At 43.3% G+C, this 21,115-nt stretch overlaps 1 protein-coding gene across 4 annotated transcripts in view; it reads left to right on the top strand.

Moving 5' to 3' along the window:
• The first annotated feature begins 15,930 nt into the window (after window positions 1-15,930).
• SMAD4 (SMAD family member 4) overlaps window positions 15,931-21,115 on the top strand; it is a 54,174-nt gene continuing 48,989 nt past the window's right edge. Inside the window, exon 1 of one of the 4 annotated variants that reach the window (XM_081078819.1) lies at window positions 15,931-16,069. The gene's annotated coding sequence lies outside the window, so the exon portion shown is untranslated. Of the gene's footprint in view, window positions 16,070-16,192; window positions 16,562-21,115 lie in introns of those variants that run through there. The other 3 variants (XM_081078821.1, XM_081078820.1, XR_013995290.1) reach the window with 3 other exon arrangements.

The following is a 21,115-nucleotide window of genomic DNA, read 5'->3' as shown; positions in this document are numbered from 1 at the left end:
CATGAGCAAAAGGGAAGAGGAAGAGGACCATGCTAAGGGGTCTTTGCTAAGGAAAATAATTCAAGTCACAAATAGAAAATTAGGTAATAGAATTGAAAGTTAATTTAGAACAGGAAAATAAATCACAACAATATAATTCAGGTCCCTTCCTTCTGATACCTCTTTAGGCAATTTACCAGACATGTTTGTATGGAAACGATTCCAGATTGCAGCCTGGCTCTGCCACCCCACCTGGAACTCTCCGCAACTCCCAAAATTCTCCTTAAGAGCAGCAGTCCAGGCGAGTGTCATTGGCTTCACAGTAAATCCCCCTCTGCCCTGACCTCACCGCCTATCACCTTCCCACTCTTTTCACCTCCTTGCTGTTCCCCACACCAAGTCTGCACCCACCATAGGGCTTTTCCACTTAGTGTTTTGTGAGCTTGAAGCATTCCATCCTTAGCTAGTCACACAGCCCGCCCTCTCATTTCCTTTAGGTCTCTGCTCAAATGTCATTTCATCAGAGCAGCCTGACTATCCTATAAACCCCCAGACCTTCTCCCACACTTTCCATTCTCGTTACCCTGCTTTAATCGTCTCCACGACCCTTACCACCAGCTGACATAGTATGCGTATGCATGTTCATTTGTTCATTACCTGTCTCCCTTCTTTAGAATGGAAAATTCAGGAGGACAGGGACGTTGTTTTGTGTCTGACACATACACCCAGTACCTAGAACAGTGCCTGGCCCTTGATAGACACTGAAAAAAGTGTTGAATGAATGAATACAAACTGAATGACAGGGAAGCCCTACCATTTTTTAACATGGAATTGATTCTTTAAGGAAATAACCACTCCACACACTCAGCCCCTCTCCTCATTCCTCATTCCGCACACCTACTAGGACGTGTGTGGTAGCCATTGTTTTGACTGCCTGGCATGTCTCCACATCGTCTTCTCCTCAGTCCCACTCTGGGCTTTTGCTTGGTAGCCCATTTCCTGGCCCCCAGGGATAAGAAGGGTGCATTGCAGGCTTGGGTAACAGGAGTGCTCCTGAGTGACTGGTCAGAGATGAGATCACGGCCTACACTTGGCCAAGTGGAGTTCTTCTCAAGCTCATTCTCACTGGAGATGGGGCAGAGAAAGAAGCCCCTGACTGCTGTGTCGCATTGTTCAGCTGGCAGTTGGTGCATTACGGGCTTTGCGGGATGTGTTTTTCCTGGGCAGAGGCAGGAATGGAGTGAAAGAAAGGCACCCCAAGGGCGTGGAGCCCTGGGTCCAGTCTCTGGAGTTCCTTTGCTTCCTCCAGCTTTTGCTCTTCCTCTTTCTTCAGCCCAGGAGCTCTCCCAGCATCCTTCCAACACATTTATTTCTGTTTTAACAGCGGCCAGCTGGGCTCCTGTCACTCAAGTTTAAACCTCTTCACAGGCGCTGGGTGGGTCAGTGAGGATGCACTGATGACGTGGATTGTATCCTTGACCTCAAGGAACTTACAGCCGACGGAGAGACCGGGAGGAAAACTGATTTGCAGTACGAAAATGCCTAATAGGCGTGGGACTCGGCAGAATCAAAGCTCTGACACAATCTCTCATGGCATTGGTCAACTTCTTTAATTCTTATGACGATTTTCTGTTCAAAGCAACCTAAGTATCAAAAATAATATTGCCCATGATCAGATCAATAAATACCAACTGTGCACCTTCTATGTACGTGGCTCAGCATACCTGCTGCGATACAGACCTACAGAACATTCTAAGAGGGGTAGGTGTACTTCTAAAAAATAACAAAGAATACACGGTAAATATAAAATGAAGTCATAGGGACAATCTAGTCCTATCTCTGTCTTTCTAGAAGAACATGCTGGCTGAGAGCGTGGGCGTTGGAACCCCTGCTTTGTCACTCCCATGTGACCTTGGGCAAAGTCACTTAATCTCTGTGAGATCCAGTGTCCTCTGTAAACTGGATAATGTGACAGTATTTATTTCACAGGGTTGTTGGGAAGATTCAATGAGTTGATACGAGTAAAACACTTAGCATAGCACATAGTGCGTCCTCAATACACGTTAGCAAGCAATATTACGTCTAAATTATATAGATTATAAACTCTTCAAAAGCAGGAGGCCTTGCCTTTTTTGTAGCTTAGCTCTCACGTAGCTCTCATGTAGAGACCACTCTAGATTTTTCTACTTGCTTGGCTCAGCAGTATTAATTTATTAGCAGATGCAGGCATTGTCTTGCTTGCTGGTTCCTCCATCTGCTCTAAATTTAGTACTAAATAAAGACAGCTGTGGGGGTGGAGTAGGTTTGAAAGATTTCTGGTCCAAATTCATTGGGTTTTTGTTTTGTTCGAAAGCTGCACTCCAGAGAGAGTTTAGAAGCATGTGCTGAAGACCACGTTTAGGTCTGTTTTGCAGAAATTTGTAGCATCGATTCACATCATTATGTGCATCCACACTTGAAGTCTTCGACTGTTTGCGTATAGTAATAGCCTAACTGATGTTCCAAATTTCATGCTACTCTATATGTGAACCTGCACATTTCCTGACTCATTATAATGTATGCATATGAAATAAGTTTATTTATAAAAAAAGTAATTCACTTTTTTGATCTTGGTAAGTAGAGTGGTCCCAATCCCACAGTCCCAGGTTTAAAGAAAGGTCAAATGTCACCGCCTCAGACAGCCGTCCTTCTTACCCTATCTAAAATAGTACTCCATCCCTCTCTCCAAACCTAATCACTCTCTATGGTCTTTTCTTAAATAGCAGTTGTTACTATTTAATTATATTATTCTGTTGGCTCCATGTTTGTTGTCTGTATCAGCCACTAGAATGTATGCTCTTTGTGGATAAGGAATTTGATACATACACCATTATTCCCTCCTCTAGAGCAGTGCCTGGCAAACAGTACACAAATTTTTGTTGGATTATGAAATTTTCATTTAACCCTCAGGGAAAAAATTTTAAACAAATGTGATGATACCTACCTTTCCAGATGAAGTAACTGAAGCTGAGAAAGATTCAGTAACTTGTCCAGGAACACACATGGTGGCACCAGGGTTTCAACACTTGTCCCTTTGATGCCCAAGATTATCACAATCTCCACCTCAATGCTACTATATCCTAATGAAGTAGGTCTAAGCACACAGAACAGCAGGAAGTCAAGGATGAGATCCGCTGGGATGGAGTCACTGGGCTTCATGGATGGGATGGGAGGGAGGGGGGGAGGGCAAACCTCAGGCCTGGGCCTGATTGTCTACAGTGGCCTTTTCCTTGGCCGAAGAATAAATTCTAATTTGCTCCTGGGGGAGCAGTGATGATGGAGGGGGGGCTATAGGGGAGGACAGCGTAAGCCCACATTCCTGGGCCTTTGGGTCAAACCCTCCAATAAAGAATGCTTTCCAAGGAGCCTTTGTGGACTGTGGTTAGGACCTGTGTCAGGAGCTAACCCGGGTAGCCTCAGGCAAGTTCAGGAGAACTCCCAGTTCTCTGTGTGCTGGGGAGGGCAGACAGGTGTCCAGGCTGGAGAGGGGCTTTTGAGTCACAGCATCTTTCTTAGAGAGGATCAGTGTTATTTTTAAAACAGGTAGGAGCTGAACCGAAAACAAGCCTCCCTAAAATGGAAAAGGGAGGGAAACAGCTACTACCACCACTGGCCTCAGGGGCCTGTGGCCCTGTGGATGTTGAGGTCTTATTTCCTTGCTGATGAAATGTGCGTGCTTAGATGCCCAGGTATCCAAGTTTTGGAGGAGGCTCGCTTGGCCCCCGCGCGTTTTAGGAGCAAATCCTGCAGGGCTTCTCCACAGGGTCAGTGGGTCACCATGTAGGGCAGGCTCTGCAAGCTGTAAACCCCTTCACAGGCGGGAGGGAGCACTGAGGGCAGGAAGCTTGGGGAAAGTTAAAAGGCAGCAGCTGGGTGCAGCTTGTCAGAGGTGCCAGGGAAGTGAAAGTAAGCCAGGGAAAGAAAAGGGGAAGAAGCAAAAGCCAAGAGGCAGCAGCCAGCACTGGGAGAAAGGGAAAGAAAAATCTCAGAACTGCAAGTGTTCTGGGACCCGCAGAGAGGTGAGGGCTCTGCAGGCCACCTTGGAGGAGGGAAGCTGAAAAGGCTGGATCTTGGAACCAGCCAGCCTTATCCTTCACTTATCTGGTTTCTGAGGAGTAAATATGAGGTATGTGCTGCTCAAATGCTCACAGCATCCTTCTCCAAATACCTCATTTCCACCTCTAAAAGGTAGCACTTGATTATCCCTAAACTTTTCAAAAAACTAGAGACTGAAAGTTTTATTCATGGTAAAGTAAATTATTTTCCTCAAGGTCTCCCAAGAAAATACTTTTAAAATAAGGAAAGATTTTGGTGATGTTAAGGTAAGATATTCCCCCCTCTACCCTGCAGAGTTGAAAGCTAAAAACCCTTCACACCAATATCCATTGCAAGATTCTTTGTCACTAAAATGATGTCACAGCGCTAATGCCAACTGTTATTTTAAAAATGTTTTGTGTTGTTTGCTTTGGATGAAATTGTCATTTCCAGCACTCCCTCCCTGCAATGTTCTGTCTTTTGCCTGTGACACTGAGACTGTTAGATGCTGAGCTCACTTGTTGGACTGAAAACTGTCTAGATTTAAGGTTGATTTGGAATCTCCTGGAGGAAGGGAAAAACTGGGTAAATGATAACTGTTTCAGTTAATGTTCAGTACCATTCAATTCCTCCCTCTAAAGTATGGCACGCCGTAGGATCACTGCATGTTTATTAAATAAAAGGATGCTTGAAAAAGGAAAGATGAACATCTCATTGCAAAGCACTTGAAGTATGTAGAATCACAACTGTGGACTGTCTCCTAAAACACGTACTGTTCCTTTCCATTATTCTCCTCCCCCCAAATTTTGAAGTTTAAGCTCTAGAGGTCTGGGCCCTAGAGTCTAGGGCTTTGTCTCTGGAACTGCTGCCGGGGAACCAGCAGTATCAGCCTCATCTGGGAGCTTGTGAGAAATGGATCCCCTGAATCAGAACCTGCATTTTAACAAGATCCCCAAGTGGTCCGTGTGCTGTTAAAGTTGGAGAAACACCGCTCTAATGCACCTGGGCCACTTCCTTCCTGAGTCTCCTACCTGTTCAGGGTCCCTCCTAGATCCTGGCCTCACGTTATAGCTATTTCGGTGGCAGGGCGGCTCCACACCAAACACTGGGTGGCAGGTTGGCTGTGACAGAGGGTTCAGATTCCGGGTCTACTGCCAAAGGAACTTCATCACATTGACAAGTGATTTAAAAACATTTTTTTTTTAAACTCCATTTTACAATAAACTTGCAAGAATGGTACAAAGATTCACCAATTATGAACATTTTGCCACACATGCTTTAACATTCTCTCTACCTATATGTTATTATTATTTTGGAGCTATTGGAGCGTCAGTTCCATTCACTGGTATACTTTTCCCGTAACCCTTCAGTGTGTACTTCCTAAGAACAAGGACATTGTCTTATATCACCACACCAGGGCCAGATGGGTGTGTGTGTGTGGGGGGGGGGGACAAGCACGGCCTGAGAGTGAGTGGCCCCCAGGGCTTCCTTAAATTTTGCACCCTGGGAGCCTTGCCTGCCTCACCCTAGTCCTGGCTCTGCATACAGGTATTGTTTGCAATTAATCAAACTCAGGAAATCGACCATTGATTCAATACAATTATCTAATCTATTATCCATATTTCAATGTTGTTGATTGTCCCAATAATGTCCTTTATAGCAAGTCTTTTTCATACCCAATTCTGGATCATGCATAGCATTTAATTGTCATATCTATTGGATTTCTTTCAATACGGAACAATTCTTCAGTCTTTCTTTGTCTTGCAGAACATTGATATTTTTGAAAAATGTAGACCAGTTATTTTACAGAAAATCCCTCAATATGGGGACAAGTTATTCTTAATCTCTTGATGGTTCAGTGTCACCACCTACAGATTGAGAATTAATTCCTGCTTCATGTTGAATCAAATCAATTAAGACATGTAATCAACTTGACATATAGCTGGTGTAGGGGGACTGAAAAGTAGCTCACACTGACTGGCTGCTTGTCAGTACCACGCGACGTGCTTTATATGCATTATTTCATTGAATCCCCCCTACAGCTCTGTGACACAGGCGCTGTTTTTACCCCCATTTCTCAGATGAAGAAACAGATACTTAGAATAATTTGTCCAAGGTCCCATAGCCACTAAGGAGTGAAATGGGGACCTGAACCAAGTCAGTCTGCCTCCAAGGACTATTTTCTTAGTAATCATGTTAGTGATACTTACCTAAAATGTAAATTTTTAAGATAAATTTTACATAACATAAAATTCACCATTTTAACCATTTTCTCTTTCCCCCAACTTTATTGAGAAATGATTGACATGTGACATTGTGTAAGTTTAAGGTGTACAATGTGATGATTGGACGTATGTGTATAATGCAAACTGACTACCATTATAAGGTTACTTAACACATATATCACCTCACATAATTACTATTTCTCTTATGGTGAGAACACTTAAGATCTATTCTCTTAGCAACTTTCAAATATATGATACAGCATTGTTAATTATAGTCACCATTCTATATATTAGATCCCCAGAACTCATTCATCTTATAACTGGAAATTTGTACCCTTTGACCAACATCTCCCCATTTATCCCACCTCCCAGCCCCTGGCAACCATCACTTTGTTTCTATGAGTTTTAACCATTTTAAAGTATACAGTTCAGTGTCTTTTAGTATATTCTCAATGCTGTACAACCATCAGCATCATCTAGTTCCAGAACACTTCCATCATCCCCAAAAGAAGCCCCATGTCTCCCAATTCCTCTTTCTCCTATCTCCTGACAACCACTAATCTACTTTCTGTTTCTATGGATGTTCATATACAAACAGTGGAATAGTACTGAATAATAATATAAAGGAACTAACTACTGATACACACAATAACATTTTGGATTTCAAAAACATCATGCTGAGTGAATGAATCCAGATACAAAAAAACTGCACACTGCAAGATTCCACTGTGGTTTTCCAGGAAACTCTAGAAAAATCAAAACCTTAGTAACAGGAAGTATGTCAGTGGCTGCCTAGGGCCAGGAGTATGGGGGTAGGGACGGACTACTAAGGTGCACAAGGGAACCTTCTGGAGTGACAGAAATGTCCTACAACTTGATTGTGTGCTAGTTGCACAATGTATACTCATCATACTTACCAAACTCATCTAACTCTCTACTTAAAAAGTTTATAAATGTAAATTATACCTCAATAAAACTTAAAAAACAACCCTAAACAACAACTACAACAAAAACAAACGTATCTGTCCCCCAATGAAGTTCAAATCGTCATACTTGGGCGCCAAATCTACCTTCCCAGTCTCATCTCCCTCTTCTCTCCTCTATGCATTCATTCCACAAACATTCTCAGACACTTGCTGTGTGTAGACCCAGCGTTAGGCACTCAGAGAAAGTGAGGAAAGACTATCTGTCTTCAGAGAACTCACAGCCTAGTCAGAGCAGAAAAGCACCCACACCTAACAAACATCAGGGATCCTAGAAGGTCACTGAATCTTAAAGGAGAGGAATGAGAAGACACATGCCAGTCACTGTGAATTTTAAGTTTGAGTCATTTCAGTTTAATTTTTTGAGTAGGTAATACATTTACGTGGTTCACAAATAAAATTATACACTGAAAAATTCCTCCCACCCATCCTCCATCTGCCCAGTTCCCACTCTACCCCATGCAACAAGAGTTGTTTAAAATACGTATTATCTTTCCTTCTTTTTAATATAAGACGAATACGTATTTCCTCCTTTATGAATGTGTCATAATAGACACGTTCTGGACTTTGCTTTGTCATTTGGCAGTAACCTTTGAGATTTATCCATGTAGGTACAACGAAAAATTTCACTCTATTTTACAGTTATCTATTGTCCTGTTTATGGATGTGTCATAATTCACTTATCCAATATCCTTTTGGTAAACATGTATTTCCAACAGTCTGTGGTGGTAAACAATGCTGTAATGTGTAACCTCTTACAAATGATGTTTATGTTTTGTTTTGTAGATGGCAAGTATATCTATAGCTACATACTGATTTTTTTTTTTTTTTTTTTTTTTACCATGCCACAAATACACCAACCACTTTCATCTCTCTTGGCTGTTTTCTCTGCCTCGAAAGGCCCCCACTGAGTCCTCATCTATTGGCAAACTCCTCCTTTACCTCCCCCAGCATAACTGCTACTTTCTTGTGAAGCCTTCTAAATTCTCTCTGGCAAGATTAGGTTGCTCCTTCTCTTTCCTCTCCAAGTACTCCATTACCACATGATCACAGTGCTCCAGTCACACTTCAGTCTTTCCCCACTGGCCTGGCAGCTACTGAAGGGCATGTGCTGGGGTAGATTTCGCCCCAAATCCCTTAGTACCGGCTATCCGTATTGAGTAAAAGGTTCATTGCATGAATGGTTAGCGCTGGCAATGGGGTGTTGTACTGCTCCTGCCCCTCACTTTCAGCTGCCTCCCAGCCTCTGTGAATACATAGAGGACTGCCGCCAGACAAAGGTGGGCTGTAATTTCCCTTCCCGGCCCACCTAATTCCTTCCTGCCTGCCTCCACCCAGTTCTCCCCTTGGGATTCTCTCCACAGCTGTCCTTGTGGACCTTGTTGGATCTGGCATGGATTGCAGCTACTATAGCTTTTTAGAAAATAAGGAAGTAAATAAATAAATAAATGAAATAGAGCATTGACTCCACCCATCTTCTCTCTTCTTCCGTAAGTCTTGGCCTCCTCTGAAGCTGAAAGAACAAATCACTTGATAGTTAAATGTACATTGGTCACCCTCAGACATCACTTCCCACATTTGAAGGCAAAGGAGATGACAGACTTTATTAGAGTACTTATAGGAATGTGGGAAACTCTATAATATTCAGGCTAAATTAATGCTAATTGATTCCCAAGGGCAACTTGAATCATTTTTAAAAACATTGGGTTAACTCTAAAATGTCGTGATGCTAAGGCGTGCCTGGAGCTGTCAATTGCTAGGTCATTTCCATGTTAATATGTTATTCCGTTCTTCCTAGATGGGCCATGCTGGAGGTGAGAGCCTCTGTCTCCACCTCTGGGTCAAGCTGCCATTCAAAGGAGGTGGAGTCAATCAGAGAAAAGAAAAGGGAAAGAAAACTTGCAAGCCTTTGCCAGCCCAGATCAGAGATGTTTCTCTTGGAGAAGTCTCAGGAAAGGTGGTACTTCCCTCAGAGTGCTCTGGAACTTGCTTGCTTACCTCCTCAAAGAAATTTGTGAAACTATGTTTCTTCTTGTTATTTTAAAGGTCAGATCTAAAATGATTTATTTTGTTTAAATAATGGCAAAGCTTGTCATTTCTGACATAAGTATTGGCATTTTAAAATAAGATTGTTACATCATTCTTTAAGTGTATCCAAGGGAATCTAAAGATCATAATGCATCTATCATCTATTTAAAAAATACATGAACAAGCTTTTTTTTTTAAAAGGAAGTTTTATGTCACTCTTTTTCTACTTATCTTGCCCCTGAACATTTTAATATAAGATTTTACTATGGAAAGTTTTATCGATTGACCTATCGTATTTCCCTCCAAAAATTTTAAAAAGAATCTTTTGACTGAGTTTCTAAGTTTAAAAACCTCATCTGGATTTTATTGTTGACACAATTTTGAATACCTAATTGATCTGAACAACATAAAATATTACAAATTTTGATAAACTATTAAAATGTAAGCTAGAATATTTTTGCTGGAATGAAATAGGATTCAGAGTCACCTCTATTCCTAGTTTTCATTTAATGGACAGAAGCATGAAACACCTTATTCATTCATTCGACAAGTATTTATTGAGCATCACCTGTGTCAATAGCTACTCTAGGGAATTGGAATACATTAGTAAACACCGATAAATCCCTGCCCTCGAGGAGCTTACATTCTGGGGGGGGGCGATAAACAATAAGCTATAATAACTCATAAGTAAATAATAGGGTATGTTAGAAGAGCTATGAGGAAGAGAGCCGGGTAAGGGGGATCTGAGGTGTAGAGGGGAGGTTCAGAATGGGTTGTGATGTTAACAAAGTCAGGATGGGCCTCATTAAGAAGGCGACATTTGACTAAAATAAGGTGAGGGAGCTAGTAATGCAGACATCTAGGGGAACTGTGTTCCAGGCAGAAGGACAGCCAATGCAAAAGCCCTAACTTGGGAACATGGCTGGTATCTTCTAGGGTTAACAAAGTAGGGCAGTCAGGCTGCAGCAGAGGCATCCAAGAGGAGAATACCAGGAGATGAGATTAGAGAGCTAATGTTGGGGGTAGGGTGGTGGTATCCCCACCTGTGCAAGGTCTTGTAGAATCCTGTAGGCTGTTGTTAAGGACACAGACTTTTACTCTTAGTGACGTGAGAAGCCGCTGGGATTTAAGCAGAGGCGTGACGTGATCCGACAGGTTTTAGGAGGGTCACTCTGGTTATTATGTTAAGAATAGACTCCAAAGGGCAAGATTGAGAGCCGGGAGAGCTTTTAGAAGATGAATCCAAGCATGAGATGATGGTGGCTCAAAACAGGGGTACAGTGGACATGGTGAGGGGTACTCTGACTCTGGACTAGGAGTGAGATGTAAAAGAAAGAGGGAAGTCCAGCATGACTCGAGGAGTTTTGGTCTGAGTAATATGAAGGGTGGACTTGTCATCAACTGAGATAGGAAAGTTGGTGGGTTGAACCTTGAGGAAGGTTGTTGTTCAGTTTGTGGCATGCTGAGTGTGAGACGTGCAGTTGACTGCTGGGTATCAGGATCTGGAGTTCAGGTGAGAGATCTGAGCTGAAGATATAAATTAGGGAGCTGTCATTATAATGATGATATCATACATCTTAGATGGTATTGAAAGTCAGGAGACTTGATGAGATCACCAATGACAAGAGAAAAAAATCCAAGGAATGGGCCCTGGGCCATTAGAAGGTTAAGAGGTCTAGGAGAAGAGATGGAATCAATAACGAAGAAAAAGGACCAATGAGGAAGGAGAAAAACCAAGAGGGTGCAGTTAAAATGAAAAAAGGTGAATCAAGTGATTAGCTGTGTCAGCTATTACAGACAGGTCAATTAAGATGAGCTGAGATTAGGTCATTGGATTGAGGCAATGCGAAGTTCATTGTTGACCTTGAAAAGTGGAGTTTTGATAGAGTGTTTAGGATGAAGGCAAGAATGGGTTAAAGACAAGGTGGGAGACTCAGTTGAAAATCTAAAATATGCTACATACACTACATACGTAACCTTTGTATTATGATTTGATTACATACAAATGTAGTCTTATACACACTGTGTTTGTCATGTTTTTAACTTTATATAAATTGTATCTTATGGCATCTATTCTGCTGCTACAGAATGGGCAGAGAAGTAGAGACAGAAATTATAGAAAACGCTTTTAGAAGTTTTGTTGCAAAGGAAGTGGAGAAATGGGGCAGTGGGTGACAGTGGAAGTGGGTCAAAGAGAAGATTTTGTAGGATTGGAGAAATAATAGCTGCTTGTAAGCTTATAGGAATGACCCAGTGTTGTCACACAGCCCGTTTATCCCCTCGTACCTACCCCTAAAAAGAAAGAAGAGTCTGTGAGACTATTCCTTTCAGGGACATTGCTTCACCTTTATGCCATCTCCTTGTTTGGCCCCAAAGGATGGCTGGCTAGCCAATGACGGGTAAGATTCCTCAAGAAAGGAATGACCTAAGACAGGCACAGTCATGTGGGGAGCACCAGGAGAATTCACGGGGTTGATAGAGGTGGGCATAGACCCCCACCTTCCCCCACAGAGGAGAGCTTCTGCCTCTGTGGCTGTATTCCTTCCCACAACCTGCTTGGGAAGTGATTGTAGATGTGATAACATCAGTTCTCCATCTCAGTAAGTTTTCAACATAAAGGCTTTGTCCCCTGGGGAGGTACAAACAATAATTATTTATACATCATGGGACTTTTGACAGGTGAGGGTGATTGGTTTGAACCAGTTTTCTGGTGTGGTGTATGAGACTCACAGACGTAGTAAAAACAATGCTACTTCCTTGTATGTGCGTCAATAAAAGCCACAAGGTGGCCCGATCCAGGGCTCTCAGTTCTTTGAGACTGTGAGACCCTTGGCCGGTTTCAAAACTTTCTTGATTTCTGTTTCTTTCTTAACCCTTCGCCGCCCCTTCCCGTTCTCTCACTGCCCGTGTCGCACTGGACGTGACAAGCCAGTAGAGAGGGAAACATTGGTAATATAGAAGTGGGGGGAATAACTGCTGGAGTGACAGTGATGATCTTGATTAGACAAGGCAAGACTGGGAGCTTGGACTAAGAAGAGGGACTGGTTTTAGCTAGGAACATGGAACATGCACCCTGTACTGCAGGGGAAGGTGGAGGAGAGGTTCCAGACGCTGATATATGGCCATGCGTAGATGAGATAGTGGGATTCTATGGAAGTTTTCATCTCATTGCTTCAATTTTGTCAATGAAATAAGCAAGGTTATTAACTGAGAATGAGGATGCGGGAAGAGGTGTAGATTAGAGGACAGAAAAGGTATGAAATCCAGAAGAATGGAGAAGGGAAGTAGGATTCATGGGCAGCATGAAGGGCCCACTTGATGTTCCCGGTGATGACATTAAAGTGAAATTAGTCAGTGTGATTGTGTTTTTCGCTATCCATATTCAGATACATGGAGGTGGCGTGGAGTAAGTAGGTGGAGAACTGGCGTGAATCAGGGGTGTGGTTTTGCTGAGCAAGCACGACAGAAGGGGAGTAAGGGGATTCAGAGTGTGTGCAAGGGACTGATTATGATTGGCCAGCGTAAGGATGAGAGACAGTGGGTACGCAGGTTGGAGAATTGTTGGAGTGAGAGTCCGATAGGGAAAAACGGAAACATGAGGTGGTGTTCAGAGTGTGATGTATTTGAAATTGTGATGATGAAGAAATTGCAGAGTTTGATAAGGTTTCTGTGATTATGTCCATGGGAGCAAGTGACTGAGTTAGGGCAGGACAAGGTCCTTGAGAAATCAAGGAAATGAGAGATCAGGGTCATGGGGAGATCATCTAACTATATATTAATATCATATTAAGACAGAAGTGGTATTGGAGTGACTGACAGGAGCCAATGGTTAAAAAATGAAAGAGATGGGGCGGCTGGTTAGCTCAGTTGGTTAGAGCGTGGGGCTCTTAACAACAAAGTTGCCGGTTCGATCCCCACATGGGCCACTGTGAGCTGCGCCCTCCACAGCTAGATTGAAACAATTACTTGACTTGGAGCTGATGGGTGCTGAAAAAACACACTTAAATAAATAAAAGTTAAAAAAAATAAGGAGAATGAGAATAAGATGACAGGTATTGGATAACACGATTTAAAGCTGCAGGTTAATAGGGAGAAGAGAGGGAGATGGTCTGGAAGCGATGTTGAGGAGCAAGGAGAACACCTACCTCACCTCCATGCACAGTCTAAGGGGCTCATGGTTGAAAACACAATTGAGGGGGAAAGGGAAGCAGTGTGCCAGGGGAAAATCAGGTTTCCCTTAGCAAGAAGATGAAGGCAATCTGAAGAAAAATTCTGAGATTGAGTTTAGAGGGATTGTAATTTTGCACAAATAATTAGAAAGTGCAGTGGACAGACTCTGTCTAATGTGTTCCTGTGTGATCCCCACCTTCTGGTATTCATGCCCTTGTGTAGTCTTCCCTATGATTTTCTTCTGGCCAAGAGCATGGCAAAAGTGACAGGATGTATGTGATTATGTTACATAAGGATGTAACCAGTGTCTTAGATTCTCCGCCTTGCTGGCTTTGAAGAAGCCAGCTGCCATATTGTAACCTTCCCTACGGAGAGGGTCACATGTCAAAGAACTGAGGGAGCCAACAGCCAGCTAGGGACTAAAGCCTTCGGTCCTGCATCCTGCAGGGAACTAAGGGCTGCCAACAACCACAGGAGCTTGGAAGTGGATCCTTTCCCTGTCAAGCCTCACTTTGTGCTTTTGCAGAGAACCCAGCTAAGCCATGCCTGGACTCCTGACCCACAGAAACTGTGAGCTAATACATTTGTGTTGTTTTAAGCTGCTGCGGTAATACTGTTATAGAGCAACAGACAACTAATACAGATGGGAATGGAAGAAGTTTAGTTATAGCAATGTTACTCAATTCTTTTAGCTCCAAGTGAGGAATACTGCCTAAGAATCACATGTTGCTCTCTCATCCAGTCACCTACCGTTGTTAGATCTTCCTTGAATTTTGTTGATAGCAAAGAACTGGAAACCACATGACTTGCAGAAGAATTTATAACCCTTTAATTCGGGTAGTTTACTTTCTCAGCACAGACACCAATTTCTGAATTGTCCCTTTGAATTGCCCTGGAGGTTTTTACGTCTTGGGTTGATGCATCTTATGATTGGTGAGAGTTTTGACATTTTTTTTTTTTAAGGAGGGCGCAGCTCAAGGCCCATGTGGGGATTGCACTGGTCACCTTGGTGCTACCAGCACCACGCTCTAACCAACTGAGCCAACCGGCCGCCCTGACTTCTTTCTTTGTTTTTATGGTGGAAAGACAGTTTTGAAAGGGGATGCTGTGTCTTCAGGTGCTTTCTGAAGCAGAGCAAGTTTAGAAAACAGTAACTATAGCAGTGGAAGATCTGGAAATGAATTCACTTAAAATTAGTGCTGGAAAGTCTTCATGAACCCCATGGATAAGGGGTCACTCGTGAAGACGACAGTTGTAGAGGCTTTCTGGTAGAAGCGTGAGGAGCTCAGGCAAGGACCCTATGGGGCGAGGGGATGGGGCACGGCGCTAAGGGTAGGGGGGAGACTAGCGCGTTTCCGGGGCACGTAACCTAAGGATCAGTTTAGAACTTTCCAGTAATTAGCCTTCGTGGGATCCCCCAGCAGAAGTCGTTCCTGGTTGGTGAAAATGTATACAATTCGTGTCTTCTGAAACGTTTTAAATATAAAAGAAATGCATGCTTCTGATAAAATTTTGAAGTAAGAGAAGCACGAAGTCAAAAGCGGGACTTACGCCCGGCCCACCAGGTAACAGGTGTGTCGTCGGTCCCCCACGGCCCCTCCCCCTAAATCTCTTCCGACAAGAACCAGTAGCCTTCGGTAACCCTGGTCAGGCTCTCAGGCCTGCGGTGCCTTGACTGTCCCGTGCATCTCTTTAGCCCAAGGGGGCGTCTCGCCACTTCCAATACCTTGGAATCTAGTGCTCCCGGGCCAGTGACAGGGCAGGAAGGGGCGGACATCCCCCGTTTCTTCTCACCGTAAACCGCTAGCTGTTAAGGTCTAACTGCTGTGCCCACGCACGGAGGTCCTCAAACACGAGGCCCGGCCGACCGCCAGTTACAAGCACTTACGGGCGCCCACTCTATGCCGAGTCGTCTCGCGCCGCTTGGGTACTTTTTCGCAAAGGGACGCCAGTTTCCCTGGTGGCCATTCCCGGCAAGCAGCCTTCCCCCCTCCGTTCCCGGGCAGCGCCTCCCCGCAGCGCCACAGCGCCGCAGCCCCGGCCCCGACCCCGCGCAGCCCCCCGACCGCGGCGCCCCTGTGGGCGCCTGCGCAGAGACCCTCCCGTCACTCCGGGCGGGAGGCGGGGACAGCCCGGAGAAAGGAAAGCTGCGGGGGGAAAGGGCCAGCCCTGAAAGTACCCGGATGTGGTCTCCGCGCGCGCATGCTCAGTGTCCGCTCGACAAGTTGGCAGCAAAACCTCGGTCCTGGTCGTCGTCGCCGCTGCGGTAACGGAGCGGCTCGGGTGGCGGAGCTAGCGTTCGCGCCCGCCCGCTCTCGGGAGCCCCTTCCCTCTCTCCCTTCGGCTCCGTGGCCGCCCGGAGTCGGGGAGCGGGTGCGGGGAGCCGGGCGCCCCGCGAGAGAGGCCCCCCGCCGCGGGGCGGCCCGGGAGCTCGAGGCGGCCCGGCCCGCGCGGGCAGCTGCGCGGCCCCGAGGAGGGGCGGCCTGGCCTGGACGCTTCGGGGCGGGGGCCGAGCAGCGCTGCGGGCCGCCGGGGGAGCGACGGGCCCGGCGCCCCCGCGGACGGGCCCCGGCGGGAGAGCGAAGTCCCCTCGCCGTCGCCCGAGCCCAGGTAACGCGCCCTGTCCCCTCCCCTTCCCCCGGCCGGGCCCGCGCACCCCGCCCGCGGCTTCCCCGCCCCGGGGCGGGCTCCCGGCGACGGCGGCAGGGAGCGCGCGGGCGGCCGGCGAGCCGCGGGGAGAGCGAGCGGGGTCGCCTGACGGGCCGGGCCGGGCCGGGCCGCGGCGCTCGCGTCCCTGGCGGGCGGGGGTCGGTCCTCCGGCCCCCACCTCCCTCCTGTGTGTCGCGGAATCAAGTTAAACTCGCACCGGGACTCCCGCTGCGGCCGCCGCTCCGCCTCGTCGTTCTGGAGTAGTTTCTCGGCCGTCCTCCCGGGCCGGGCGCGCGGGCTCGCCCGGAGCGCGCCGCCCTCGGGGTCTACATGCAAGTTGTAAACGGCTTGTCTTCATGTCTTCTCTCAGGCACAGTTCTGTTTTCTCTCCGTCCCTAATTTTCTCTGCATAGTTTGTGTTTCTGGCTCTGCTTTGTTTACTTCTTGAGTATGGTAGGTGATGGCGGGATGCGGGAAACAATCTGGGCGCCTAACTGACCCCTCCCCTAATAAAAACAAAATGAGACGTAGTGCATCTTTTTGTTAGGACTCCAAGTGCTGGTGTGAAATTAGTGTAGGGTGGAGGGCGGTGGCTCCATCACTTACCCACACTAGATTTTCAAAGAAATGGGTGTGTGTGTATTTAGCTAACTTGAAAGGTTTCTTTGCGGGTATAGAGACGTTTGAAAAAGCCCGGTTGAAGATTAATAGCTAGCTGTTTCTCTCTGAAAACCCTAGTGAGTTTTAAAAAAATGAATGTATTTATTTCTTATTCTTTCGAATTTAGTTTCTAAACGCCTTTAGTTTTTGCACCATAGTTGAAGGTGAAACTGCCGGTCATGTAGGAAAAATAAACGTAAGATAGTGTGGAGTCACTTTGATTACTCTGAATTGGCTTTCGAAAGGCATGTAGTCTTGGCTAATTTTTGTTAGCAACCTTTGGCTTCTGACAGAATTTAGCATCCTTTTAGTCTTCGTAACAGTTTGATTATTCCGTGTGTTTAAAAAGTAGGTTCAGAACTTTTGCTGGAAGAAGCCATTTAGTCTTAATAGAAAATTCAGAAATACATACTTTCATAAAGTAATTTGATTTGAAACGTTGCATTCGAATAATTTTTATCGTGGATTTCATAAATTGCCGTTCCATGTTGTATCGAGACTACATTTCACTTGAAATACAGCATACGAAGTTGTAAGAGTGTCACTTTTCTTTTTCTGTGAGGGGTTAACTTTTTGGAAAGTTAGTACGTGACATTTCAAGTTGTAAATGGTAGATCTAACATTTTGAAAGGATTTCTTATTGTTTTTTCCATAACGTCATGATTGTTGTTTTCTTATTTGGCTTTATTACAGAACAAATGTAATATATATACAAGCCACATATTTAAGATTTGGAGTATCTTTGGATCTAAAGGTGGTGATGAATTATGTAGGTTTAAGTTGTTGAACTTAAAACTAAAAGATTTCGAGACAAAATTGATACATCTTTTTGGGAGTCTATTAATAGAAGACTCACAAAATGATATATCAATTTCATTGATATATTTGTTTGTTTGTTTTCCAGGTTTACGGGAAGGTTTCTTTAAAGAGGTGTTGCATCTTAATTGTTTTATTTTTCAAGTGGGAGTGCCTAAGTAGAAAGTTCTTTTGTTCTACTGAGTGCCTTCATTTTAAATCTTGAGCTTAAAAAACAACTTCAGTTTGGTTTCAGATTTAATGAAAATTTGTGCTGAGAAAGTCACTTGGAAATTTTTTGGAATAAGTTTTATATGGAATTGACCTGTTCTGATGGCGTTGCTACTTGAAGCAATTCTGCTTCTATGAGGAAGCAGCCAATCTTATTTCTACAAACCTGTGCTTCACTGTCTTAAGCTGCATTTTAGTTATTTCTCCATTTATGTGTCAATTCTTTTTTCTGCATTTCCCTTCAGATTCTCCCCCCCACCCCCCCGCAAAAAAGAATTAAAGAGCAAGTATAAAACTAATTTATGCTGCCCAGTCACACTCCAGCTTGGAAGTTGTTTTTTTCCTGAGTGAGCTGGTGTTATAGTAACATCATTAGACACTATTCTAATTGAGCTGGGAGTTCCTGAGCCTTCTACTAGGGCAGTTAACCCTATAGGACCTGCCTCGTTCATTATATTTGAGATATATATTTAGTCTTGCCTAAAATTTTGCCTCTTTTGTTGAGAACATTTCATACGTTATTTTTCTTATGTTTAAACTTGACTTATTTCAGTTCTATTTTATTCCTCTATAGCTCATGCCTAATTTTTTTCTGTTTTCATTCAGTTATTTTAGAGGGAATGGTTTTTTAAAACATCTCATGTTAGCCATTTCAGTGCTCATTGTACATGTTTGGATTTCTTTTTTTTCCTTTTCCTTAGGCAGAAAAAAGTTACGCAGACTTTTGTTTTGTTTTGCTTAAGTGATGATTAAAGGTGACTCTGAGGTAATGTTTAATCATGTATAAAACGAACTGGTTTCAATGATTTCATTTTCTACACTAAGTGAAAAAGTTAAAGCTGTTAGATCAGCATACATAGAATTTAATACAAGTTTGTGAAATTATAAAATTCTGGTTTTTTTGCTTGACAGTTGATGAAGATTCGATTGGTTTAAAAAGAAATTCAAACACTTGACGAATATGTCTAGATATTTATTTGAGTGACTTTCAGTATGATACTGTTTGCATCATAATATGCCAAAACATATGCTTGATAATGAGTCAGATTTAGAATTTTTGGATTCTTTTCTCAGTCTGAAATGTGTAATTTTGGTGGTGGGAAATGTGGCTGGATTTCACTTTCTCAGGAACAAGGTATTTTAGGCTGTCACCTTGACACTATTATCTGGTGTGATTGGCATCCAAGAACATTTATTTTAACCATGAGAGTGGATAAAAATGAGGGCAGTGCTTACCTGTGTAAAACTAGGATAATAGGTGGTCAGAATCTTATCATTTAAGTTTTGATTATTTGCTACTGCAAATTATATCAGGTAAGATAGAAAGCTGCCAGAGACTGATTATAAAGAGTGTCTATTGTTGCATCTTAAATTCAAGTTGGTGATACTTGTAAATACCTTTAAGGTCAAGAACTATACTTTATTATTTATATTTTAAATAAGAATTATTTACAGTTTGGAAAGATGTGGGCTTCATCTTTTTGTTGTCTTTTTATGCCCAAGGTTTAGGACATAAACTTTGGCATTCTCAACTTTGGCTGCACTTTGAAATCCCTTGGAGAGCTTTACAGAAGACTGATGGCTGGATCCCACCCCTAGGAATTGTGATTCAGTTGGCTTCTGTTTGTAGTCAGATAGGAGTTCTGAAGTGGTTGAGCTATTAGGGGGCTCTAACTTTTTTTTTTTTAACTTTCACTTGTGTGTCAGCTTTCCCTTCTTTAATGCGGTGACATACATATGCACAGTGTAATCATCTCACATCTAACTTGCTGGGTCCCTTGGAGATATTGCCACATTTGTTTTGCTCCCAAATCTGTTCCTTCGTCTTTCCTTCTCCCCCTTTTTCCTCCTCTTTCTTCATTTTTCAATTTGTGGGAATTGTCTGGTAGCATGTTTGAAGGCACTATTTCCTGTGATGATTGATCATCACTATTGGTATATCACCTCTGTTCTAACTAGGAAGTTGATCTTTTAAAGTGCTCTAAAGTGCTTACTGGGGCTCCTTTTAGAGACTAATGACTTTGTTTAGGTACCAAAATTAGCATCCAAACTCCCGAAGGAACCTGATCTTCACAGAGGGTTACAATCTGCTTGGAAACCATAAAATTTTCTAGGCACCAATTAACTGATCACTTCATTGGTTCCTGAGATGCAAGTTGCATTGATTTAGCTTTTGTTGTCAGGGTTTAACTTAAACACTGCGAGAAAGTTGCTCAACAAGCCCAACTAGTTGGTAGTTCTTTAGAGATCAATTATGCGGGCATGTTCAGTTCTCCATCTCCATCACTCGAAGCGCTGCTCTAAGAGTAGTTGTATCTCCGTCTCTGGAAGAGCTTTTTAAAAAAATAAAATATTTTTTTCCTCCTTCCCACACCCCACCTCAACACACACAGATTCAGAATAGGAATGGAGTGGAGGGAGCATGAGAATCTGTGTTATAAAAAAAGTACCTTGATTTTAAAAGCTTTGGATATTTGAGTATGCTTATCTTGTTGCTTTGTTTGTTTTAATACAGTACAAGCTTTATTTTACAATTATGGGTGTACTGTAGTAATTTAGTTAAAACTTATGGGTGTACTGTAGTAATTAAAATTCATCAAACTCCAATTTGCATGTTTACAATGCAGATCTTATTCATGATTTGAAAAAAAGGACTGCTAATATTTGTCTCTTTAGTAAGATATGCTTTCTGTATCTTAATGTGGGTGAATGTATATGCAATTCAGGTCTTTCAAGTCAAATGTATTTCTAAATGTAAAACTGAATTAAAAGTTATTAGTGGTATTCACTAGTGAATTCTAGAGCATTTGATATCAATAGATGGCCAGTCATTATGATTGAATCATCGGGAAACGATGACCGGAAAAAGTACTACTTTATGGGGTACGATAACCCAGGAACCATTGTACATAAACACCCTAGGTGAATCTGTGTCATAGATATCTCTTAATAAAATTAATTGAAGGAAGAAATTTATGTGTATAGATGTGCAGGTGGCTAATAGGAAAGTGACATAATTTCCATGTAGTTAGGCTTTTAATCAGTTGCATATATTCATGATATTGTAATTTGTTTCACTTATCTTTCTGGTAATTTAGAAAGTGAAGTATGTAGACTAGCATGTAAAACTGACAGCGACTCAGACTCCTAGAGTGCTTTTTAAATGTAGGGCCTCTTGATGCATATTTAACAGGGCTGGGCTAAGCTGAAGAGGGTTCTGATACCGCCCCTTTTGAAAGAATAAGCTAGATGACTGATAGTCTCCTTCATTTAAAAGATTTTATGAAATGTATTTTTCAGTTATCAGTTATTAAAATTCAC

This window comes from Rhinolophus hipposideros, assembly GCF_964194185.1.
Source record: "Rhinolophus hipposideros genome assembly, chromosome: 17".
NCBI classification, from domain to species: domain Eukaryota; kingdom Metazoa; phylum Chordata; class Mammalia; order Chiroptera; family Rhinolophidae; genus Rhinolophus; species Rhinolophus hipposideros.
This window is presented reverse-complemented; position numbering and strand designations above follow the sequence as displayed.